Raw genomic sequence first — 19,308 nt, forward strand, 5'->3', positions numbered from 1 at the left:
GCAGGGAGAACAAAGGGTAAAATATTTATTGCAGCATTTGACTATATTCTGCACAGTGAGAAAACCTGAAGTCATTTTCAAGGTGCACCATTTCTTCTTTTCAGTTGGGTCAAGTTTGTAAACTTTCTAAATCTCTGTTTTCCAGGTAATGAAAAGAAAATAGGAGTCTACCGAGTCTCCTATTCCAGGACTTCTGTGAGGATCAAATGAGATGAGGCATGGGAAAATGCTTTATAGATATTTGGTTAAAGTGTAAAGTGTTTGCATCTGGCTATAAAGCAAATCGTGTTCCTGGGCTGAAGAAACTGCAAGGAGGCTAGTTGCTAGTGAGAGGAAGCCGAGCATTGCTATGTGATGTCATTACCCAGTGCCCACAGTGACCATTTCCAGGCTGGGCTGGGCAGTGGGCCACATTTTGCACCATTGGGTCTTGGCAGCATTGGCTGCAATTTGGTGGGGTGTCACTCTGGGATGGTGGCGGGGCCTGTGTCCCACTTGGGGGAAGGCGAGTGTTGCTTTGTTGGCACCAGGTCCGAGGTGCTGTTTCTTTGTAAATGGCCAGTGTGCGTCATGGCAGCTCCTGCGTTGAGCATCTGCCCCCTGATGGTCAGTGCGGGTCATAGCAACTGGTCGGATAGTCAGAGGGACATAGCATATTAGCCTTTTATATATATAGGTAATAATATATGCTGGGGAAGCACTTAACTGGAGGGGTGAGGGTCAGGGAAGGTTTCTTGAAAAAATAATATATAATCTGAGAGATAGGCAAAAGGAGGGAAAAGGAAGCAAGTGTTCCTGATAAATGGAATATTGTGTGTAGAGGCTAGAGAGCATGACTCTTTTGAGGACAGACTGAAAGAAAATCAGTTTGAAGAATGAGGGAGATGAAGCTGTCTGGGCTGGATTCTGTTGGGCAGTTCTGCTCCAGATGGGCATGGTGAGCCTGGAATGTCTAATATGACTACTTTACTTGTGTAGTTGGTGCACAAAATGCAGTCCTTTCACCAGTGTAGTTTGCCTTAAGAGCTGGAGACCAGTTAGTCTTTTTTTTCTCTTGTTCTATAGGGCCCCTCAAAGGTGCTAACCTTGGCTTCTTACAGAAGGATGGTTTCAGGGTAATTGGTTTTTAATATGTGGTGACTGGTTTCCCAGCAGTAAAAAGCAGACACTGCAAGTACCCTTAAAATCTGGGCCCATGAGACCTAGAATTAATAATAATTTCTGATACATGTTCTTGTTCAAAGCAAGTCACAAGTCCAGCTTAGATTTCGCCACTTAGTATGTGGAATAGCATGTGTGTATAGAAGAGGAAGAATTTATGGGATCATTTTTTAGCAGCTATCTACCTCACTGTTACCTCTGGCCACAACAATTTACATCCCCCCATCTGAAAACTACTATACCCCCTCTTCAAAGTCACCAAAATATCTTGCAATTGTGACATCAGCTTAACTCCAGCATCTCATGATCTTTGTCATGTCCAGATATGAATGAGGTTGCCCAAATGCATATCTACTCATTCTGAAGAAATAGTTATCTTACCCCCTTCCACTCATACCCACCACAAAATAATGAGACAATGATAGATTGATTACAATAAACACTATATTTAAAAAGATGGAAATGGAAACCATATAGCAGTCAGTGGTCCATAGCAATTCTAAAATTCAGTTGGCATGTGTCCACCAAACCACCTCCTCTAGGCTCATGGGACATTCCATGATAAAGACCCAGTCTGCTCCTTGAGGTTGTTTTTCAGCTTTGGCTGTGTCCTCTGGGATCTGGACTATGCTCTCTAAGATATACTTTTCTTCTCAGGAAATGGTCTGAATTTTCAGTTGCATAGCATCCTTACTTAGACTTTTTTATGTCCATAGAAGTTTTATGTGTACTCTTTTAGTCCAAATTTGTGGTGCTTTTCTAAGTAACATTGTCTTTCAAAACCTTTTTAAGTTTTCCATGAATCTTACTGGGAATTTATTCCATTATACAAAGCCACATCTACAAATCACTTTGAGATAGGCCATTTTCTACTGAGGGCTACAAGTTGGGGTGCTTTGATACAATGCCTGAGAGATCTTAGAACATTATCCTCCTTCTGTTGCTTCTTCTTTCTTCTTTCTTTAGCCCTAGCTGATTTGGCTCAGTGGGTAGAGTGTTGGCTCGTGGACTAAAGGGTCCCAGGTTTGATTCCAGTCAAGGGCACATACCTCGGTTACAGGCAGGATCCCTGGCCTGGTCAGAGTGCATGCAGGAGGTAACCAATTGATGTGTCTCTCTCACATCGATGTTTCTCTCTCTCTGTCTCTCCCCTTCCCTTCCAATATCTCTAAAAATCAATGGAGCTCAGCAGTCATTGTTCAGTGGGTTGAGCATCAGCCTATGAACCAGGAGATCACAGTTTGATTCCTGGTCAGAGTATATGCCCAGATTTTGGGCTCGATGCCCAGTAGGGCATGCAGGAGGCAGCCAATCAATTATTCTCTCACATCATTGATGTTTCTCTCTCTCTCTCTCTCTCTTCCTTTCTGAAATCAAATATATATATATCTTTTTTTCTAAAATACAATGGAAAAATATCCTCAGGTAAGGCTTAACAACAACAAAATAAGAGGTCCTGAAGCTATACCATTAACTTGAGCTTTACCTTTAGGCCATGTTGTACTGTCAGTGTCCTAGATTTGGTCTTTGCCCTGGAGTATTCTTACTTAAAGAACCTTGCCAGTGGGAAATCTGGCCATTAAAAGTGCACCATTGGAGTAAATATCTATGTTGACTGAACTGACACAGAAACAACAATAACCCAGCATTTATGAGCACCCCTAGTACCCTGTCTATCCTATAAGTACTATTCTCAACTAAAAGAAACCAGGACTTCTTAGAGAGATGGATGATTCCATGTTTAGAGCAATAAATGTCCAAGATGATTTTTTAGCATCATATTGTGGCAAAAAACTGGCCAGCTATCAAAGACTAATGGGTCATCTTGGTAAGAATACAGAGAAATTGAAACTCTGTACATTGCTGATGGGAATGTAAAATAGTTCAACTGCTATAAAAAACAATTTGGCAGTTCCTCAAAAAGTTAAACATAACATTACCATACGACCCAGAAATTCCACTCTTAGGTATATATCCAAAAAAAATAGAAAACAAGGACTCCAAGACATGTATACTGATGCTCATTGGCTCATTATTCACAATAGACAAATGGTGTGGAAACAACTCAAGTGCCCATTGACAGATGAATGGATAAACAAAATGTAGTCTATATATACAATTATATATTATGCAGCTATAAAAAGTAGTGAATATAGTTGATGCCTGCTATACAACATAGATGAATCTTGAAAATATCAGTAAGTGAATTAAACCAAACACAAATATTGTGTAATTCCACTGATATGAAATATCTGTAATGGACAAATTCATAGAGACAGACAGTAGATTAGTAGTTATCAGAGGCTAGGGGTGGGAATAGGGAATTATTGTTTATGGAGTACAGAGTTTCTGTTTGGGGTAAATAAAAAGTTTTAGAAATAGTGGTGATGGTTACACAACATTGCAAATGTAATTAATGCCACAGTTAAAATGGTTAAAATGACAAATTTTATGTTATATATATTTTACCATGATAAAAAAAATCTAATGGTCATATCATAAGTACAGTGTAGCCAACTGGCTTACATTGGGACAGGTTGATGATTAAAAAGATCAATAACTACTTTTATTCAAGACACATCAAACATATAAAAACTCACAACTTTAAACTGATACTAAAAAAGAGGCCACCATTGCATCTTTCTAGGGCACAATTCAACCTGAAGATTGGCAAATAATGGAGAAAGAGTAAAGCAGTTATCCTGCTTTTCCTGAAGGAATTTTGTTTAGGAAAATCAATGGCTGATTAAGAGAGGTTCTTCTTTACAGAATGCCAGTTAATAGATGCTAGGGTAATCATGGAAATGAAAAATTCCCGTTTACAACCCCAATAAAGCAATGGATCATTAATGAAGAATGTGGTAATGGAGGGATCCTCTGATTCCACTGATCAATCTTAACATCACTAAAAATGGGACCCCAAACATCATGTGCCTATGATGCAGTAAGAAGTGAACAGCAGCATTTATGAATGACTTTCTTAAAAAAAAAACAACCCCACAAAACTGAACTTGAATCTAATAAAAATGTTAGCTTTAACCTCCAGTTTACAGGAAATAGGAAAAAAAGAAAAACATCTTCAGTAACTCTACTCACTTTTTGACGGGAATAATAAATACTAATTTTTTTAGGTCTAATAATGGCATTGTGCTTATATAGGCACAGACAAATAGATGATTATATAAGTTAGAAATTCATACTAAATGTATATATATTTTTAAGCCTTATCAGAGCACATGCTTTTATTGACTTCAGAGAGAGGAAAGGAGGGGTGGGAGAGAGAGAGAGAGAAACATCTATGTGAGAGAGAAACATCAATGGGTTGCATCTGTATGCGCCCCAACTAGGGATAAAACCCACAACCTAGCTGTGTGCCCTGACCAGGAATAAAATCCATAACATTTTTTTGGTGTTCAGGATGACACTCTAACCAACTGAGCCACCAGGTCAGGGCGTACTAAGTAACTTTTGAGTATAATGGCATGGCGTCTTGGTTTTGCTTTAAAATATTCCAGGAAAAATCAAAAATAGTAAATTTGGGGAGGTAGATTAAACCAGATGGGTGAAATGTTGATGATTATTGAAGGAGAATGGTGTGGGTTCATCAGGGTTCATTATATTATTCTCTTTATCTTGTGTGCACAATAAAAAGATTTTAAAATTACATTTGCTTTTCTCGTATAAGAAAATACAATCCAAAAATACAATAGGGCTGCATTGCCGCTTTGCCTATATTTTAAGAAATAATAAAAGTAACTTGAAGAGGCATTGGCCCATGCCCAGCACACAGGAGCTGTGACACGTGGAGGCTCTGCTTGGGAACACAGAAGTATTTTGAGCTGCAGCTTTGAGGAGCTGAGATCGAATTGAATTAAAAGACATGGCCTGCATACAAATAGTCGGATGGTATCCGTGAGGGACTTTATGTTCCTTTTGTGCTTCTGGCCTGCCAGTCCTCACTCAGTGCCAACAGCTCTGTCTCTCACAAGCTGGAGGCCAATTCTTCATTCAGTGAGTTAATTTTAAATGAAATGAAAACCCAAGTCATAATGTTTGGTTCACTACACAGGCAACAGGCACTGTCTGCCTCATTAATGATTAACACAGCAGCTGGTAATGTCTTGCAGCTGGTTGACCAGTTTAATGATGCCAAAATTTGGCTCCATCCTCCTCCTGCTCTGACCAATGTGGGGATCTGCTTTCCTCACAGTGGCTCAAGCGTGGGACTCAGATGTGGGACTTTGTGGAAACCTTGTCCAACAATCCACATCAGTTATCAAGAAGAAGGAATACTATTTCTTGTACTGAGACCAACTCAGGGGCAAAGGCTCTAATGATTTTTCTGGGCCATAGAATGCAGGGCCCAGAATGTGTTTATCCAGTGTTGAAAGAAATAGGATGTTAGCTACCCTAAGGGGCAAGGCTAAGTCTCAGAAAGAGTTAAGAGGCCACTGATATGGCCATGGAAGAAGTCGCAGGAGGTCCCAGATAGCCAAGACAAGAATTAAGAACCTGCTCTTCCTAGAGGTGCATACAGGGTCTAAAATTGTAGGTTAAGGAACAAGTTGGAGCAGGCAAAAATTTTGAAATCTAGGCTTAAGTGAGCTGAATCCAACAAAGATGCAGCCTCCACAACATTGTGATATGAATATTAAATGTGCTCTACCTACATTTCTGCAGAGTCCCACATCTGAGAAAACCCGAGCTGGAAGAGTGAGTGGGGAAGTGCCTGCTTTTGTGACTGTGGCCAATCATGGCATTGAAAGGCAGGCAGAGTGGTAGAGAGGTGAACAGGTGGGTTTCTAAGTCAATAGCCTGAGTTGAAATCTTAGCCATTCTATTTATTATGTGTGACTTTCGACAAGATTCTTAATCTATTGAGATTCATTTTCTTCATGTATGAAATAGAGCATTCATAGGATCAAGTAACTAATGAATAAGTGGTAGCTATTATTAATATTTGGAAAGTCTCAAATACTAGCATTATTTTTCCGTGTCAGGTGTACATGTTTATGCATACTTCATCTCTTATTTATTTGGGAAAAAACTCCTGTGATGTAGATAATGCTAACTTAATATTATAGGTGAGGAAACTGAGGCTCGGAACCTGCCCTGGTAATGGCCGGTCATTGCCTGGACTAAGCCAGTTCTGCATTCTGAACCTCTAGCTGTGCACTATGCCACACAGTTAATCAATTTTTCGGTCTCCCCAGTCTCAGTTTACTTCTTGCTCTAGTATCCACTGTGATCTTGACCAGCTCCCCTAGACGACTTGGCAGAACAACTGATAATTTAAAAAAGCATAGGTTGGCTTACTATTGGAAGGTACCATATCCTTGAGAACAGAGCTCCCATGTAGGACAGTGTCTCTGTCCTGGCTGCTTGCCTTTCTTGATGCCCCTGATTTAAGATGATGCTCTTGGTATTCTAGGCTGTGAAGACTGATTTTGAGTTACGTACTTGTACACTTAATTTGCTTTTCCCTGATGTATGTCGTGACTGTGCTCTGTGCCCGTTCTGTGACCCACGATGCTCATTTTTCAGCATTAGAGGTTGCAAGGACATGAGAGGAGAGTATTAGGAGTCACACTGTGTCCCATCCATGCCCTGGCCTCCCGTTCACTCAGGTGCACACACACACACGTGCAAGCCTCCACACTCTTGTGTTGGAACAGATACTTTTTCTCTTGGAAGAATTGTTTCATTCCTACCCTTCTAAACCCTTGTCAGGATAAGAAAAACGGAAGCTGTGACTTTACAATGCCATCTGGTAAGTTAGATTGAGCATCATCACTGGGTGCGTGTCTGTTGTGCTGAAACAGGCCTCTCTAGGATGGAATAGTTGACATTCCGTGGGCTTTCAGGACTGCGCCTCTTCCCCCAACCATCACTCTCACCCTTTGAATACACTCATCCTGTGTGAGTCGCACAGTCCCAGACAACCTGCCCAAGCTCTGCCCAGGCTCTTGGCAAAGCCCCGGTCCACTTAATGAAGAGTTTAGTAATCTCTGTGCATGCCATTGTGGCCATAGCATCTAACTAAAGCCTCTCTCAGTAGCAGTGAATTAGAACCTCCAACTCTAGTCACCTTTCCTTCATTTTCACAATAGCACCAGTGGAGCCAACTCATTGCATCCCTGCAATGAAACCTATTCTAAAGGTGAAAATTGGGGATGAAGAGAGCCTTCCTGTTTGCTCCCTCCGGCAGGGCTGAAGCTTTCTTCAGAGCTGAATGCTGAAATGTATGAGTCTGCAGCCCAGGAGGAGATAGCAGCATCTGCCAGCGAGGTTAGAAAGGTGGCAGTGTGTAGTCCAGGTGCCCTGGGGCTGGGGAAGGTGAAGAGAGAAGGCTGTGTCCGACCAGGCCTCTGTCTCCATCATTGGCCCTTGGCCCATTTGGGTGCCCCCAGAAACTTTCACTCAGCTGTGCTTCTGTGTCCTCCTCCGGCCCTATCATGGGCCAGTTGCTGCAAGCCTAGGGATCCTGCTCATGACACCCTGTCAGCCCAGATTCTGATCCACTGCCACTGAGAGAGGCTTTAGATCAGTGGTTCTCAACCTTCTGGCCCTTTAAATACAGTTCCTCATGTTGTGACCCAACCATAAAATTATTTTCATTGCTACTTCATAACTGTAATGTTGCTACTGTTATGAATCGTCATGTAAATATCTGATATGCAGGATGGTCTTAGGCAACCCCTGTGAAAGGGTCGTTCGACCGCCAAAGGGGTAGCAACCCACAGGTTGAGAACCGCTGCTTTAGATAATGTGTGGGCTTGGGTAGACTGAACTACACTTCCAAGAATTCCCTTTCCTGTATGATTCCTGTTAGTGTGGGCCACAGGAGAGATTCCTGCATAGGAATGAGAGGGCGAAAGTGAAGCAGCAGCCATTGTGTGGCTCACCTGCATTGTCACTGGTCTGCTGACTCACCTGGTCAGCATGAAGCAGCATCTGGGCCTGCAGTTGTTCTAGCTTCTTCTGGATCTTCCGGGTTCCCTGACTCCTAGGGTAGATGTGCATGTTTGGATCCATGATCAAGGACCCTGGCATCAGGACAGCCACACCACCAAGGCCAGAGACAAGAGCTGACATGCATTTCAGGCCATCCTTGTGCGCCTTTGGTTCCTGAGTGTTGTTACTTTCCCCCACTTTCCTGACTGTGACTCCAAGCTCCAAAATCAGCTACACAGATGTACAGAAGAAACCGCTTAACCAGGTTCCACAAGTACAGAAAGTCCCGTCCTGTGAAAAATATCTGTCCACCCATCTGTCTGTCTATGTATTTATCAAGTCTCCTAGTGGTTCTTTGACTGAATGCTGACTGATACAGTTTGAAATAGAGATGTGAACCCCTTGCATCCCCTAAGGATGGCTGCCTGGGAGCTTGAGGGTAGTGCATTCATGACTGGGCACATTCCAACATGTTTTCCTGTTCTGGAAAATGGTCCTGTCCCTTACGTATTCCACACATAAAGGAAGTCATGCTTGCTTTGTGGGTCAATGTGTTAGTATTGCAAAGGCCTCTTCCAGCTACCTATTAAGTGCCCCCCCCCACCCTCTACCACACACACCATACACACATTCCTCCTCCTCATCCCTTCTCCCCCTCCTGCACTTGATTCTTTGGGAAGCTTGAGACTGGTCCTGAATTGTCCTAAGCCTAATTGATCGACTTCTCTGCAGGAGCCATGTGGGTGCGAGACCTGAAGTAAAGGACCTAGCTGGGCAATGAGTGCAGCAGATCCTCATGGCAAACCCTCTGGTGTGGGCCAGACATGTGAAGGAGGGAGCATAATTTACTTTCTCTTACTGCCCCATGGGAACATCACGGATCTGTTGCTCAGAAAAAGTTCCAAACAAGAAGCCATCTTGATCCAACTGTTTTCCTGTCCCCCTGCCAACTCCTGGGAGGGATCTGGGAGATGAAAGCTGACATGCCTTCTCCTACCTAAGGCAGCAGACACTGGGCCTCCTACTCCCATCACAAAAGAGAGAGCCTGGAAACACTGGGCCCTTGGAATAATTTGCCCTAAGTCCCTTGTCATAGGCTGTGTAGAATGTTTTGCATTATGAGATTTGATGGATAGGTTGATGCCTCCTGGTAATTTCTCAGCACAAAATACTGACAGCTGGAATGAAACCCAATGGTTACGATTCCCCCCCCAACTCTTAGTTATTGTTTTGCACCAGCTCATTACTTCTCCTAGTTAGAATTGGTAGCAGAAACAGAAGGGGTGAAATGCCACCACAGGGACTATTACTTCACTGTTCATAGCAGGTGTCTCCATTAGTCTTTCCCTGAGAGCCACATCCAGGTGTATCAAATTAGCTAAGAGGACCACAGGTTCATTTGCATGTGATCTGCATATGGTTTTTGAGCACCTAAATAAACAGTGCTCAAGCTTTTCAGGCAAATCCAAGTTGCTTTTTCCTCGGTCTTTCCCTCTTTGTCTTTTTCTCCTGTTTTCTACTCATAGCTCCATGATACTTGGCTTCACCTCAGAATCCCTGCAATCTCAAAAATGGAAGGACTTTGAAGGGGTGGGAGAGAGAGCAGAGAGCTTCCTGGGAAAGATTGTGGTACTGCTGTGCCCTGGGGTCCGTTATACTTGGGGCAGGAAGGGGTCTTGGGACTATAGGAGCCTATTCTTTTAATTTTTTTATTTATTTTATTATTTTATTTTTTAATGCATTTTTATTGATTTCAGAGAGGAAGAGAGAGTTAGAAACTGATGAGTGGGAATCATTGATCGGCTGCCTCCCACACGCCCCCCCATTGGGGATCAAGCCCGCAACCCGGGCATATGTCCTTGACCGGAATCAAACCCAGGACCCTTGAGTCTGCAGACCGACGCTCCATCCACTGAGCCAAACCAGCTAGGGCAGAAGCCTATTCTTGAAGGACTTTCCCATTTAAAAGATCAGTAATGATGAAAGCGATACTGTTGGTAATGATAATCATTGTGATAATAACCATTTGGAGCTGACATATCATGACATTTCCATGTGACTTCTCCAGGCCCCAGTTACGCTCAAGATTCATCCATTTGATCTCTGCATTAATGAAAATGCTGGTTTAATTCACTGACCCATAACCAACATGGGAAACCAGTGGCTGAAGCTGTCAGTGCCAAGTATTGCTGAGTGAAACCACACTCCGCATTCAAAGGATTCTGCTCTTAGTATCCTTCAGGGGAGATCCAATCATCGCCCTCTGCTTCCCTCACTCACCTGTTCTCCCTTTCCCATCCATTCCTCCGTGCTGCCATCGGATTCAGAGTCTGTTCAGAGGTTCATTTTCTTTGCCAACAGGAAAACACTAAGCTCCCTTTCCTTTGGCTGAGTTTAAAGAGCAGTTTCATCCTTAGGGACTTGATACAGCTTTCTGTAACATTTTCTTCTCTTTTCCCTGTCTCTGCCTGTGGCTTTTCTCTTTTCTACATCTGCTTTTCCTTCCGGTTTGTTTCCTTCCCACCTCCCCTCTCACTTCTGCACTCTGCACAGAATAACACAGAACTCAGTCCAGGCAGAAAGGCAGTGAACGACTCTACAGTAAACAGGGCAGTGGGCACCAAACCCTGTGTTTACACATTTCATCAAACCTGCCTGCTGCAGTTGGGTTCCATGCCAGGAAGATTAAACGAGTTTTCTTAAAACCCTTAAAGAAGCAGTGAGTGGCAGCACATATGGGGGCTGTAGGAGATTTGTTGGAGCAAGTGAGACTGGGATGCCTGGTAGAGCCATTATCTAGATCTGCATTAAGACCTGGACACAGGGGGACATGGATGCCTGGATGCAGGGTGGGGATAACTGACTAGCCTTTTAGTACCAGAGTGAAATAGACTTTATAGCAGACCACAGGGCATCTACAAAACAACTTTGCATTTCTCTGTTTGACTTGCGTTTGTTCTTCCTCCAAGCCGCTCAACATGCATTTTATACCCCACACAGTATTCAGTTGACCTTGTGTTTTATCCCACATCCTGAGCTCAGTGGGAATGTGGATCAGGATCTAAGAACCCATGGTTAGTCTCCTTGAATTCATGTCTAATCCAAGTCAATCCTTTGTCCTCTTCGAGGAGTAGAAATGATTGGCAGCCTCATTCTACTGATGGGCAAAATTATCAATGGGAAAAAAGGGACATTTGCAGATTGCTTCACTAGCAGAGGCCCCTTTCAAGGCCCTAGGAGAGACCCTATAATATAGTCATGTAATTTATACATTTTGGTAAGTATTTTTCACCACAATTGGTTAAGATAGGTATCTCTTTCAACTCTTACGTTCTCCTGTCTCTCTTGCTCTTGTGTAGGAAAATTTTGGAATTCCATGGGCATTATGGAGTGCACCTCAGGAGAAGCTGAGATGTTTGCATTTAGTGGATAAGTTAAGCTATGTCAATGTCACTTCCATGCATAGTTATTGCCAGCTGCCCCAGTATTGGAATGGCTTCCAGGAATATTTCTGTCGCTTGCTGTGCCATCGCACCAGCCTCCAAATCTGCAGGACTGGAAGTTATATCATGATGTGAAGATGTGTTCTGATGTCTGATGCATACCTGGGTGTGTGTGGTTAGTGGAGGAGAAACAAGTTTTGGGATATAGTTAGAAAACTAGTCTGTGGAAAATTCTTTTAAATCTTACAGCTCACATACAAACGTGACTTGATGGAAGTTTTCCCAAATTTGTTAACAAGCCAAAAAATTTACATGACATTGCTAATTATAAGTTATGAAGCTGAAAGAAACTTATCTAAGTTATCAATAATAAAAAACAAATCCTCATCAATTATATAGAGGAAAGACTAAATTATCTTTCTCTTCTCTCTATAGGAACTAACTGCCATATGAAGATATAATTAGGCATTTAATAATGCATGAGAAAAGCAATGTGTTATAGACAGTTAATAAAAGCATTAGGTTATTTTTAAAAGTTTTAAATATTTTGGCTGTTTGTGGTATTCAAACATGTCAGCTTTCTAAATATGTAATGTTTGTGATTTATGTTCTCTCTAAACAAATATTCACTTTTATATTTACTTTTGAATTTGTCATCATGTGTTCTTTTCTAAAAGAGGAATTCCCAAGTTGTATAAGCACCAGGCTCCGTGAATCCTGAGTCTGTCCTGTGTGTTTCACTTGTCTTTGGGGACCTTTGCTCCTAGTGGCTCCACTGCTTTCTAGGCGGACTCTGTTGGTCTGACTGTAAGTCCTACATTTAAGCTACAGGGAGGTTAAATGGATGAACCCTCCCCATCACTTGCTTAAACTCTCAATCACAGAACTAAAATCCTCTGCAGTATCTTGCCTTTCCTAAAGCTTTTATTTTTCTTTTCATTCAGGGTTAATGCCTGTGAGGTTTAATGGAAAGATCCCTGGGTTAGTCTGATCAAAGTTGAAATGCGGATATTCCCTAATTGGTTAAATGTGACCAAGTCAATATGTCTTTTTAGACCTCAGTATCCTCATCTCTCGTCTGGCATAATTACAATAGCCCCTTCTGTCTTTCAAATTTATGGAGGGTTCCACTGGGGGTCAATGAGAGGTTAAAGTTGTCTGGAAAGTACAGAGTGCTTTGCAAACAGAAGGGATTATGTTTTATTTAGGAAGTCAAAACAACCGTCTTCCAAAACTGAGATTTTAGATACTTAGCTTGGGATTCCAAGTGTGTCCTGATAATCATAACCACTTTCTATTTTGTATGCCTGGTGCAAAATACCTGGCACCTTGACTGTGGCACGTGTGGTGGGGCAAACAACCATTTCTATTAGATGTCAGAGGTTCTTAGAAGATTTGGTGTATGAGCGGGCTCATGTCAATTTCTGTCCTCAGGGGCTGCTCCTTCGAGGGGAATTCCTCCCCTGTGTGCTGAATCCTCTGATGCTTCTCATTGACTTGAAAGTATGTTATCTCTGCTTGGATATGTCACCTAGCCCCTTTCAAGTGCATTCATTTCCAGGCAGTCAGGATCAATCTATTGTTTAGGTTAAGCATATGAGATAGTGATTGACAGCCCAAGTGAGCATAGGCCTTGACTTCCAGCATCAGTTTCAATATTAGGAGTGATATCTATGAGCAGAGATCAATGACTGAGGAAGACAACCTCTTGAGAAGAGAGGTAGCCTAGAGTACTGAGTTCGTCACAACTGGCCTCTACGTTCAAGCTGGCCACAGGACTCAGGATTCAAAGTCAATTCCAATGAAACAGTTACTCGCTGGGTTCCAGTTTTGTTCCAGACATTGTGTTGTACATGGTGAGAAATGAAGAAGATCAACCTGTCTCTCTCTGCAATGAGGTTAAGTAGGGGTTAAGACCCCTATGTAGCATGCTCATGGCAGTTGAGGTGTGGCTGTAACTGCAGTAGACTAAAAGCTTGATCCAGGGAGGGAGAGATAATGTCCTGTTATTTGGCCTTCATTTTTCTTTGTTTGAACAGTGGGGCAAACCTGAGTAAAAAAGAGACTTAAGTTGAGGATTGCAAGGTTAACCTTTCACCAGCTTAGTCCAGAAATGACTGTGTTTCTCCTCTTTAATGATCAAGTACTTCTTTCCCATAAAGATTTAGTCACAGTTCTGAGTCCTGCTTAGACTAAAGAATACTCACTTTCTGACTTCAAGTGGAGCATGGTCTGATACCATGTTGTCCATAAATGCAGACAATACTGTTGACATGTATGTATCAGGAAGCACTTGTGCTCTCCTGTGGCCACTTTCCCACTCACTTTTTCTGTGCAGGTTGCAGGTCAGTGATACAGCTCTAGGGGTGTGTCTGTGGACATGGCCCACCATGACTTGACATATATGGGATTAAACACACAACCTTGGCTTCATTTGTTGTGATCCAGCCATCTGCCAAACCAGTCTCCTGAAATGTCTTGCCCTTCCTGGGGTTCTCGTTATTACACGTTGAGGGGAGCAGGGTGTATAACCATAAATAAGAGGTGTCTGAGTGGAATAAAAAGTCATGGACTTGGAGTTCAACAACCTGGATTCTAGCCCCATCTCAGCCATAGGATGCTGTTTGTTTCCAGTCCTCCCTCAACTCTGCCTACACACCCTCAATCAGGGGTGTGTGTGTGTGTGTGTGTGTGTGTGTGTGTGTGTGTGTGTGTGTTTCTAGATTACCTTTACCTGCAGGTTGACGGCTGAGCTCTGTCTGAAATCTCACCATGGCAGGGCACAATGTCCATGCAATAGTAATGAGAGTAGCTGGAGCAGCCAGGGTGGGCCACACCATCAGCCAAGGGGAATTCATGAGACTCAGAATCGAGGGAAGAGGGCCAGACAGGAAGGCAAACAGAGGCAGCGCTGGGCACAAGTAAAGGAATGCCCATGGGGCATCCTGCCCCAGGTTCATTGCCGTTACAGTCCCTCACCCACTTGAGTTCATTCAGAAGGATGAAAACAGGGTTGTTATATTGTATCAGCAAATGGAAACCTTCCATTTTGGTTACTTTAAATAGCTTAGTCTAATATGGAAGCCCCAGTTCATGAAGCATCAATGTCAAAGGATTGCCTAGACTTTCATTATGTAATAAAAAGAGGACACCTTCTAATGGGTTCATTATGCATGTACAGGCCCCAATTGAAATGCTTCATTTTTAATGGCTTTCTCTAGTAAAAATAAGATCTGTTGTTCCTATTATGCCCCTTAAAATAAAAGCCCTTCAAATGATCATTCTGAGAAACTCTTTAACCTAACTGGCTTCGTGAAGTTAGAGGAAAGACTTTCCAACTCATGTAACCCAATATAAAACCGAGTGTCCTCTGGCTTAATGTACTGATGAAGGTGTCAATTGTTAGGACCCTTCCCCAATGTATTGTAAATATGGAAACAAAAGCAAAGAGAACACTTCTCTCAAATTTAGGATCATCAGTGGCTCATAGCTTACCTCCAGCTCATGAGTTCATTTTCTAACAAAGGGTTGAGGAATTTTCTGCTTGAGGTACATACATCATAACAATCTCAAGCCCAAATGAGGGCCCAGCTCCATCAGGAATAACAAATGTCCAAGCTGTTTCAGACCATCATTTATTTCTGTTCTCAGAGTTTATCACGTGATCCGCCACCACTGCTCATTTTCTGAAAATAATTTCTCTAGATGTCCACAGGCTTCCAGCTCTCATCACCTGGAACAGTAAAGAATAGTCACATCACCTCATATAATTTATCTCAGTGTCCACAAATCTCTCCAGGTTTCCACAAACATAGCAGAATGCAAAATACAAAGTACAACTGTTCATCAGCACATGGGCCTATCTCCAAATACATAAAAGAAAAAGTGAATAGAGGAGAAAATTGTGGGCTTGGGGCTTTTAGCCAGTGGCTCTGGTTTTATTCTTGCCTCACTCTAAGCTAAATGGGCTTCTGTCTACAGATAGATTATTTTTGTTTCTAATATGAAATGCCCATTGTAGAGAGTCCAGTGCAATTTGCTCTGAGATCAAACTTTGGTATCCTATCACTATTACCTTAGGAAATACCATAAAAGGAACTAAACAGCTAGAATCATGTGTCAGCCCAGACTGTGACGGCGAACCTTTTGAGCTCGGCGTGTCAGCATTTTGTAAAACCCTAACTTAACTCTGGTGCCGTGTCACATATAGAAATTTTTTGATATTTGCAACCATAGTAAAACAAAGACTTATATTTTTGATATTTATTTTATATATTTAAATGCCATTTAACAAAGAAAAATCAACCAAAAAAAAAAATGAGTTCGCGTGTCACCTCTGACACACGTATAATAGGTTCCCCATCAATGCTAGAAGCAGGAAATAGAGTTTAGACCTTGGGAGAAGAGCATATTCAACAACCATCTCCATGTGTGTTTGCTGCAGAGTCACGGATGTTTGTGGTCAGTACCAAAAGAATAGGAAAGAGAGAGATAAAAGGCCAGTAAATCAGGGGTATCATGGTCTGAGTCAAGATAATTATGTGTTTTCTCGAAGTTACTCTCAGATAAATACTATGTTAGGAAAAGCCAGAGGGGGAAATTAGAGTGAAAAATTCACCTAAAGTGCCATCAAACTCAGTAAAGTAAGTCCCCTGGAAGAAGCCAGTCTGATGTAGCTCTTATATTTGGGGGAAGTGAATCAAATGCAGCTAGGGAATGCCAGAGGAATAGCTATAATCATTATTTGGAATTTTGTTCAGTAATAGCCAAACTCACCCAGTTCCTGCCTGTTCTCTTCCTCATCCTATTTGAAGCCAGTTATATGTCCTGACTAAGGAGTGGCCATTGGCTTCTGACTGCCTCCTCTACCCTTTCCCCCACACTGGACCTTCTCACTGCGACTTCTCCATCTCCCAGAGAATTCAGTCACCCCTTTCTTTCAGTAGCTCTTCATTGTCCTTATAATCATTCCAAAACAGCTCACTATTTTATAATCATACACCTCCCCCACACACTTGACTATGTATCATAGTCATCTTTGCAACACTCTGCCCACCCTTTGTAGGAGGGTTTCACATTAATTTGTTGAATAAATAGATTTGGAACCTAGAGGAAAATTTTATTTTCAAATATTTTGTGGAAATTAAATATATATTTAATTATTTTATATTATTTATATTATTTTATGTTAAATATATATTTATACACACACACACACAGGGTGGGGCAAAAGTATATTTACAATTGTGAGTATGTGAAACAGATTCTAACTGTAGACCTACTTTTGCCCACCCCTGTGCATATGTAATCTCTGAGCTGTCTTTAATAAATTGAAATTGATAGGTTAGTCATCATCTGTATACTATATTAGGGCTTTCGGTCTGTTGTTTTTATAACCTTGTTGCATTTAGGCACAGTTTTAAAACTTGTTTTCTTTCTTATGCATTTTGAGTGCAGTGCTAGCATTATGTGAATTTGAATAGAATTAATCATGAACTTCTCTATCTAGAGAAGCTGAACTCATAGTAACATAGATTAGTGGCTGCCAGAGGCTCGAGGATGGGGGAAATTGGGAGATGTTTATCAAAGGCTACAGATTTCCAGTTATAAGATGAATAAGTGCTGGGATCTAATGTGCAGCATGGTGACTATATTTAGTAGTACTGTCTTATATATTTGAGAGTTGCTAAAAGAGTAGATCTGAAATATTCTCATTAAAAAAATAAATGTTAACTATGTGAGGTAATGGAGATATTGACTAACCCTGTTGTGGTAATTTCATAACATAGAAGTGCCCCATATCATCACATTGCGCATCTTAAACTTATGCCATGTTATAGATCAAGTATATTTCAATAAAGCTGGAAAAATAGAAGGAACAGTCTTCCACCTGGAAGTACACATATTTTCTCTGTAAGTTGCACTGGCTGTTTCCAGCTGTTTCAAATTCTCTCTTGCATCCTGCAATAAGCCATTTACTGAATAATGCTGTTTGCTGACAAATTCCAACTTTTCCTTAGAAAAGTTTTGCATTTCCTTTTTGTAAGGGGCGTCTATAAAATTTTAAAAGTTCAGAAAACCTACAATACTGCCCATATCTTTACTTATAAGGGTCAGTGAGTGAGGAACTGTGGGATTTATTTGAATAATTAATGTTCACAGTCCACTGAGGCAAAGGGACTTGTCTTGTGTCCAGTTACCTACCAACTTGCCCCAGTTCTTTTCTCTTTGCATGAGGCTCTGTCCTGGCCTGTCTAGAGGTGTTAAAGCTCTAGGCTCAGGAAGACCTCGCATCTTCTCCAGTGAAGGTCAGTGGCCTTTCCCATCATTCCTATTCCTTAAGTGTCCTTTTCTGTTCCTTCTTTTAATGCAAGTGCTCTGGACAAAATGAAACAAGCCTCCATCATCCCTCCCTTTGACGGAGTGGACCTGCTGTCTCCTGCTGCATATCTCTCTGAAATTAAGGGTTATAAATGTACCTCTAAGTGGCAGCTGCTGTGCTTTTCTGATGAGTGACAAATTAATTTCTTATCTGGTGGTGCTGGACTATCCTTTTCCCAACATGGCAGATTTCAGAAAGAGCCTATAATTCTCCCAGACTGCTTTGCTCCTAAGCTAACTTTTTGTGTTTTTTTTTCTTTCCCCCTTTAGTTTTCTCTCTTTTTAAAAAAATAAATTTTTATTGATTTCAGAGAGGAAGGGAAGGGGAAAGAGAGAGGGATAGGGACTTCAGTGATGAGAGAGAATCATTGATGGGCTGCCTCCTGCACACCCGACACTGGGGATTGAGCCCACAACCCTGGTATCCAACTGTGACCTCCCAGTTCATATGTCACTGCTCAGCGACTGCGCCATGCTGGCCAGGCTATTTTTCTTTTTTGGTTTTGCTGCTGATCTTGAGTAGAAAGCTTTCTTGGATGTCCAGGGGTCATCACAGGTTTGCCAGTGGTTATAGGAATGACTTGAGATCCCTAGTTCTTACTCCATTATTCCTACCTCTCTCATCCTCAATCTATAAAGTACGTTTTGATTTATTTTTTAACAGGAAGTGGATGGTGCTATAAGAATGGGTGCTGATGCACATGGTTAGCTTTTGGGAGATTGCTTGTTATTTGTACAGGACAGGTTCTCCCCAATGCTGAGAGGGAAGTGTATAGCACTAAGTGCATGCATTAGAGAAGGGCAAGAATCTCATATCAATCATGTAAATGCCGTCCTAGAAAAGGAAGAGCATGTAAACCCAAAGCAAACAAAAGGAAGGAAATAGCAAAGATAAAAGCAGAAATAAATAGAATGGGAAACAGAAAAACAATATAAAATATACAAAAATCTGGTTATTTGAAAAGATTAATAAAATTGAAACACCTCTAGGAATATTGACAAAAGAAAGAAAATATGGATGACACAAATCACCAATTTTAAGAATGAAATAATTCTAAATGATCTCTTCCAGAAAATAGAAGCAGAGGGATCACTTCCAAATTCATGCTATAAAGCTACCGTATTTGCCGGCGTATAAGACGACTGGGCGTATAAGATGACCCCCTAACATTTCCACTCAAAATACAGAGTTTGTTATATACTCGCCGTATAAGACTACCCCCTCTTCTGCACATCCTTCCACACACCAAATAAAAGGTAAAACAATATCAGATTTGATTTTAACATTTTAATTTATATTCAAATGCTTATGACATGCAGGAAAACTGTCACAAGGCTGTATGTAATCAAACATATACATAAAACAGTG

The sequence above is a fragment of the Myotis davidii genome, unplaced genomic scaffold, assembly GCF_000327345.1.
Source record: "Myotis davidii unplaced genomic scaffold, ASM32734v1 scaffold591, whole genome shotgun sequence".
Classification (NCBI taxonomy): Eukaryota; Metazoa; Chordata; class Mammalia; order Chiroptera; family Vespertilionidae; genus Myotis; species Myotis davidii.